General features: G+C 37.5%; 2 long non-coding RNA genes across 2 annotated transcripts in view; one reads left to right on the top strand and one right to left on the bottom strand.

Moving 5' to 3' along the window:
• The window catches only part of LOC135098755 (uncharacterized), a 9123-nt gene extending 8938 nt beyond the window's left edge, over nt 1-185 (top strand). The window contains exon 5 of the long non-coding RNA XR_010267327.1: nt 1-185. This exon is cut by the window's left edge and continues 2182 nt beyond it. This is a non-coding gene — a long non-coding RNA (uncharacterized LOC135098755).
• A 4706-nt stretch (nt 186-4891) lies between these two features.
• LOC135098735 (uncharacterized) lies at nt 4892-7241 on the bottom strand. Its single transcript, XR_010267324.1, has 2 exons — nt 7193-7241; nt 4892-5989 (listed from the first exon to the last, which is right to left on the bottom strand). It is a non-coding gene; the product is annotated as an uncharacterized LOC135098735 (long non-coding RNA).
• Nucleotides 7242-7490: the final 249 nt, after the last annotated feature.

Raw genomic sequence — 7490 nt, 5'->3', positions numbered from 1 at the left:
AACTAATGCTATGGGGACATATTGCAAGTCTGTGGGATGTAGTGAATGAATAAGTGTGTCCTCTATAGCATACTTAAAAACCACACACACACACACACACACACACACACACACACACACACACACACACACACACACACACACACACACACACACACACACACACACACACACACACACACACACACACACGCATGCACCCACCCACACACCCACACACACCCACACACACACCCACACACACACCCACACCCACACACACACCCACACCCACACACACACACACACACACACACACACACACACACACACACACACACACACACACACACACACACACACACACACACACACACACACACACACACACACACACACACACACACACACACACACACACACTATTTCCTAACCCTTGCCTGAAACAAATTAAAAACTTTTATCCTTCTCCAATCACATTTTAATTTTCTACTTACAGTCACAATCCCACAGTATATGTAGTTAATTTCAACTTTACTTTCAAGTTACCTTCTTGTTGATGTGCAATCTTGCTATGTGGGCGATGAACACCTCTGAGACATCACGAGCAGATGCCCATCCAGCACAGCTCAACTTGTATGGAATCTGGACCTGGACCATCATATCAATGCCACTGGCTTTGATATGTGTTTGATATGGCTTCTATTGCTTTCAAGTGACCATCTGCCTCTGTGAAATATGGAAGATCTTACAAGCTCAAGCATGAGTATTAAGCAAGTTATAGGAATGCTAGTATGAGTGTGGTGTGTCTGAATTAGCTGTCAGAGTATTGTAAATATTATTACTTAGTCTTCCCAGTTATGAAATTAAGAACAGTTGTGAAGTTTGCTTTAAAACCCTTCATTAACTTTGCCACAAAACACTTTTACATGTTATCAAAAGTGTGTAACTGTTATGATGTGTGCATATATATCATTACTACAGAAGAATCTGGAATTTCCCCTCAGATTACTTTAATGAATGAAGCTTGAGTTCACAGATGTGTGGTTTGTCAATTTCACCTGTATTCTCTCCTCTATGGCAGTCTGTTCTGGCAAAGTTTCATTTGTCAAAAGCATTACAGTTTGTAAATGATGTGTCTTCATATGCCTTCACTAGCAATTATGAATTACATTGTGGTCATGGATTTTGTTCTTTTAATACAGTTGCCTCAAGATATTCTGAGCTTTACAATGCTGTCTTTAGTACACTGCAAGAAAATACAGAAATTTCATGTGGCAACATTTATTTTTAAAACATTATTTATTACTTTTAAAAATAGCAATGTGGGGCTTCCTTAATGCAAATAGTCTTGCCCCAAAAAACTTGTGATGTCAAACTCTAACTTCTCTTAACACAGCACAACCAAAACCACTCAAAATTATACATTAATTTTTTTTATAGAGCAACATGTGTGGAAAGTGCTACCAGAAATATTTGCATAACAAATATTTGGTTCTGGACCTTAGCACTTATACAGTACTGCACTAACTTACACACAAGGTTAATTAATGATGTAATACTCAGGTGAAGCTGGATTTTCAAAAGACTGATCAATATTTTTTCCCAGATGTCATTTTTATGCAGCTGACTGAAGGAGAAAACACTGCAAAGCTCACAGTATTCTTCTTAAATCTTACTAAAATGTATGCGCATCACTTTCTGATTTCACCCCAATGGCACACAAACCAAAATTCATGGGTATGGAGATGGCTGGACTACTTCCTGTGGCCACCCCTGTTATATCTTAATTTCCCACTGTCTTTCCTGTGTGCTGGTTAAGCTACTCACTGCTGAAGTCCCTGGAAACTAGGTAGAATAATTTAGAATGACATGGTTAAGTTAATGCTGATAAAATCTCATTTGTAATATTCAGGAAGATTGAATTATTCTTCCTCTGTTGAAGCAAATGATATAACATTGACTAGAAGCTTTCACAATATTTATAAGCTTTCTTGTATCAGAGATCTTTTGAAAATCCAACCATTAATTTGTAAATACTTGTATAGTGTAGCTGGCATGAGGGTTGCAGTCTTCATTATTTACTAGTGGACAAGCAACAAGTGATGGTGTGGCTCTGAGCCACTGTAGTAGGGATGTTATGGTCAAACCTCCATACATTACTGTCTCTATCCAGTATGAGACCGGTGTTCAGGAAGCACAAGCATGTGCTGAATAACAAGAAGCCGGCGTGGCTCAAGAGGAAGAGTGAGTAGGACGAGAAAAAACAGAACAAATAAATCCCCTACACGTATTGTCTCCATTGACACAAGCCATGAAAAGCTTGTCCATCTCTGAGTGCTAAGGAGCAGTGTGTTCAACTGATGATGTGGAAACTTGAGACAGCCAATCATTTAATGGACTTTAGTAGGTTTTGTCACCAGTCTTCTGTGTGTCACTCACTACATTTTGAAATTTTTACTTGTTCTATTTAATTTTGTGTGTATGTACACAATGTTTATGGTCAATAAACTATTTATAAAAACTATTTATCTGTGTAAGATAAAAGCAGTTATTATTATTATTATTATTATTATTATTATTATTATTATTATTATTATTATTATTATTACATATTTTCCTTGTATTTAAATATTATTATTATTATTATTATTATTATTATTATTATTATTATTATTATTATTACATTTTCCTTGTATTTAAATATTATTATTATTATTATTATTATTATTACATATTTTCCTTGTATTTAAATATTATTATTATTATTATTATTATTATTATTATTATTATTATTATTATTACATATTTTCCTTGTATTTAAATATTATTATTATTATTATTATTATTATTATTATTATTATTATTATTATTATTATTATTATTACATATTTTCCTTGTATTTAAATATTATTATTATTATTATTATTATTGTTATTATTATTATTATCATGCATTTTCTTGTATATAAATAAAATACTGTAACTGATTTTTTTTTTTTTATCCATTTAGACACTCTCTCTCTCTCTCTCTCTCTCTCTCTCTCTCTCTCTCTCTCTCTCTCTCTCTCTCTCTCTCTCTCTCTCTCGAATAAAATGACTGGTGAGGAACTCATTAAAGTGCTAAAAATTCCATTAAACTACGAGAAATAAGACGAATAATTATTATTTACCTAATAACACAAACAAGGAATAATAAACAAAACTTAAGCCAGAAAACACGAAAAGATAAAACTATCATATCAAGAAATACGTAGTTTTAAAAAATCATGAATATCAAATAAATAGCTCACATATAATCAATAAACACGTAAGGAACAGTAAATAAACAATTAAGCCCCTTCATTGCAAGGGCCAGAGTCGGAAAGTAAAAAAAAAAAAAAAAAAAAAAAAAAAAAAAAAAAAAAAAAAAACTAAAGTACCGAGACTAAAACATAGGGAATTAGACAAATGACAATTAATAAGCACATAAGGAATAATGAATAAACAAAAATTAAGCCAGGAAGACTATTATAATTATTGCAAGGAGATAGAGATAAATATGTACGTGTGTGTATGTGAGTGAATTCGAGGTTAAAATGCTCAAATCTAGCCAATAGCACGACAATAGCAGGACATAAGTGAAGGTGTTCCTCAAGGCAGGGAAGGTGGGGGGAGGGGGGTTGGCTATAAACTATTGGGGGGATAACAGTTCCAATGACTATTAAGTAATGACGCATCCAGTTTGGCGTGTGTGTATTTTTCGCGTTGTGATAATTTAAAGGTTTTCTCGCGTTTTTATTTTGATTTATTGATTTATTTTATTTATTTATTCATTTATTTTGGCAGGTGTTATATTTGTTGAGTGTTTTAAGTATAACTGAGGCTCATTGCATCAAAACTCCATCCATAACCTTCGTGGGACGGTTCAATTTGGCAAGGTTTTTTTTTCGCATTTTGGATTTCGTAGTAAATTATGCATTTTCTCATATTTTTCTTTGCTGGTATTGTTTTCATTAAATTACTATAAGATTACTGTGTGTACTTGCTTAAATATTATTGCTTCTTTATATTAGATATCGTATTAAGAGAGAGAGAGAGAGAGAGAGAGAGAGAGAGAGAGAGAGAGAGTTAATCTACTGCTTGATAGCTATCATTTACTTCTCATTCCCTGAGTGAATCTGCTTAAATGCCACATTAATAAGACCTAAATTGCGTTTAGGAAAGTGTACAACAGGCAGAAGTACAAGTAACATGTTATTTTGCGTTCAGAAAGACGAAATGAATAGTAAATCAACTTACGGGGTCATAACAATTACACCACCAGATAATTCACAGCTAAAAGCAACAAATACATGAATAATCCTGTAGAACTCCCTTCGACTCCATATACGACTGGAAAGTTGGGGCGCCTTTCCCCCCCACCCTCCACTACCACGCCTTCTTTTCTTAATCAGCAGTCAAGCAATAAATCAATCCCTTCGTGAATCATACCCATTTCCAGGTGTCACCCCCACCCCTAGATCTCTCATTCTGTCACGTATGAACAAGTACAAAGGGCAAGCCAGCTGTCTCTTTTAATATTCTTGCCTGAAATAAGATTACAAATGAGGGTCTATTAATCATCCATTAAATAATCCATTTTTATTGCTTTCTCATTCTTCTTCCTCTGTGTATTGTTAAATTGGATGGTTATATCATTGTCCCTTCCTGTGTTTTAGTGTGCCATTACCTGTCCTCTCTTCCAGCCGATATTTAGTTTGTACTAAAATAGACTGGCATAACTTTACAATTTATACACAAATAACAACATAAACCAATAATGCATTGATATTATGCATGATAGGAGTGGACATTTCCACTCTACATCATTAATGAATGCATGATGAGACGCACACTATTACAAAGCTAAAGAGTTCAATACAAACACTCAATAACAATTTCAATAACTTTATTAAAAATAGCAATCTTTATAAATCATGAAACCAGAAAACTTTAAGAACCTGGGGCTATAATATCAAATGCACAATAATGCAAACACTTTTTACACACACACACACACACACACACTCTTTAATGATATTTCTTAATATACAGTATAATTCCAAACAGAGAGAGAGAGAGAGAGAGAGAGAGAGAGAGAGAGAGAGAGAGAGAGAGAGAGAGAGAGAGAGAGAGAGAGAGAGAGAGAGAGAGAGAGAGAGAGAGAGAGAGAGAGAGAGAGAGAGAGAGAGAGAGAGAGAGAGAGAGAGAGAGAGAGAGAGAGAGAGAGAGAGAGAGAGAGAGAGAGAGAGAGAGACTCAAATTCCACCTTCTGAAATGATTGGGTTAGGTTACCTTAGGCTGTGTCTGTAGTAAGGGACCACATCTGTACATGAGGTCTGATCACTGCCAGATATAACTAATATTTCTTCAACACTTTCATGAACAGCAGTGAAAGAGAAAACATTAAGAGGAGGAGGAGGAGGAGGAGGAAGAGGAATAAGACATACAAGGAAACAGGAATAATAGAAGGAAGACAAGGAGGAGGAGGAGGAGGAGGAGGAGGAGGAGGAGGAGGAGGAGGAGGAGGAGGAGGAGGAGGAGGAGGAGGAGGAGGAGGAGGAGCTGCTCATAGGACTGTGTAGATACAAATGAAAGGAAGAATAAGGCTGTGGCTGTGGATGACTTCATTTAGTTTGGCAAGCTAGATTAAGACCAGCAGTGTGGAGGATACAAAACAAACAAACACTCACACACACACACACACACACACACACACACACACACACACACACACACACACACACACACACACACACACACACACACACCCTAACCTGTATATACAAAGACAGTGGGCAGGCTTCACACACTGCCTTTAACAATCAGCATCTCTCTCTCTCCTGGAAGTTAAATTTATCAAAAAACTCAAAGAAATCTTGGTAGAGACTTCAGTGAATCTGTGCTCCTGATGGTGGTGGTGGTGGTGGTGGCAGTGATGATGGTGGTGGTACTTGGAACACTGGCTCTCTTGTCCCCTCATCCACATTCTGAGAGAGAGAGATAGAGATGGTTAGATTAGGTAGGTACTTAGTTACATAGATTGAGATAGAGAGATAGATAAATGGTTAAACAAAGTTAAATAGACTGAGAGATAGATGGTTAGATTAGGTAAACAGATAGACATTGAGACAAGCAGAGATAGGCCTAGTTAGGTTAGGTCCAGCAGATACTTAGATAAATGGGTAAAACTGAGAGATTAATAGATAAAATAACAGACAGATAAATAAGCAGAGCCTGCAAAACTATCACTAATATTATGAAAAAAACCCTTGAACACCCTAAGGCCGGGCGCACATTGAGACGCAGGCAACACAGGCGACACAGCACAGAGCAGGGCAGAAAACTGCATCTCACCGGTTTAAACCTAAGCACACATATTGACACGCAGGACAGCACAGCACAGATGCAGACCTGTGCCGGCCAGCGCGACGCAGTCGTTCGAACGCAGTTTCCTGTGCCACGTGCGGCGCAGCTTGATAGCAACTTGCTCTTTAGTACTCACAATGTCGTCCACAGAGCAACTCATAGAGGCTGTTCGCCATCAAAGAGTGCTGTATGACACTAGTCATCCTGATTATATGAGAGGAACTTATAAGAACGAGTTATGGGCAAATTCTCCATGTGTTTTCCTCTTCTCCAAGTATTCACTCCTCCACACTGACCTCTTTGCTCTACAAATGTCATATAATAACATTACTTTCTCCAACTCGTTTTCTGAGTCGGAATCCGGAACTAAGGTTTCCAAAGTAATTTTTGGGCAACAGCCATGATCAACACTACCGCACAGGACGACAGCCTGCTTCTCAATGTGCGCACCCACACGCCTGTGCTGCCGCTGTGCTGCCCTGCCCTGCCCCTGCCCTGCGTCTGCCCTGCTCTGTGCTGCCCTGCGTACTCAATGTGCGCCTTGCCTACAACTTTAATTAAAAAATCATTAAAATACACCAGAAATGAGGCAATTAGGCATTCAACAAACAAATTCTTCTATCTGTCTATGTCTAAACTTTGTAAAAATTAAAAAATGACTTTAAATGTGTGTGGCCAGCTGTAGTAGTAGTAGTAGTAGTAGTAGTAGTAGTAGTAGTAGTAGTAGTAGTAGTAGTAGTAGTAGTAGTAGTAGTAGTAGTAGTAGCCTTTCCACTAGGGGTTGAGAGAGCTATTAAGTGAAAGATAGTAGATGTCTGACTTACCTGATGTCACCTGGAGGGCTATTAAGGGCAGGAACACAGGAGGGCAGGGTGTTCACAGAGGCAAAGGTCAACACCACCAGTGTGAAGGGGAAGTGTTTGGTGAGACCATACTGATGCTGCATTTAGTTCCTGTGATGACCCTGGGGGTGGGAAGCAGGTGTGGGAGGGGGTAGTGGTGAGTGAGTGAAATCTGTCACTGTGCTTACCTGGGTACTACAGTGAAGGTAGGACTCACTCATGGAAGTGATGTCTAACTGTGTGACTGAGTGACTGACTGACTGAATGACTGAGTGACATA

Source organism: Scylla paramamosain, unplaced genomic scaffold, assembly GCF_035594125.1.
Source record: "Scylla paramamosain isolate STU-SP2022 unplaced genomic scaffold, ASM3559412v1 Contig78, whole genome shotgun sequence".
NCBI lineage: Eukaryota > Metazoa > Arthropoda > Malacostraca > Decapoda > Portunidae > Scylla > Scylla paramamosain.
The sequence above is the reverse complement of the archived record's forward strand: the minus strand, read 5'-3'. Positions and strand labels throughout refer to the sequence as shown.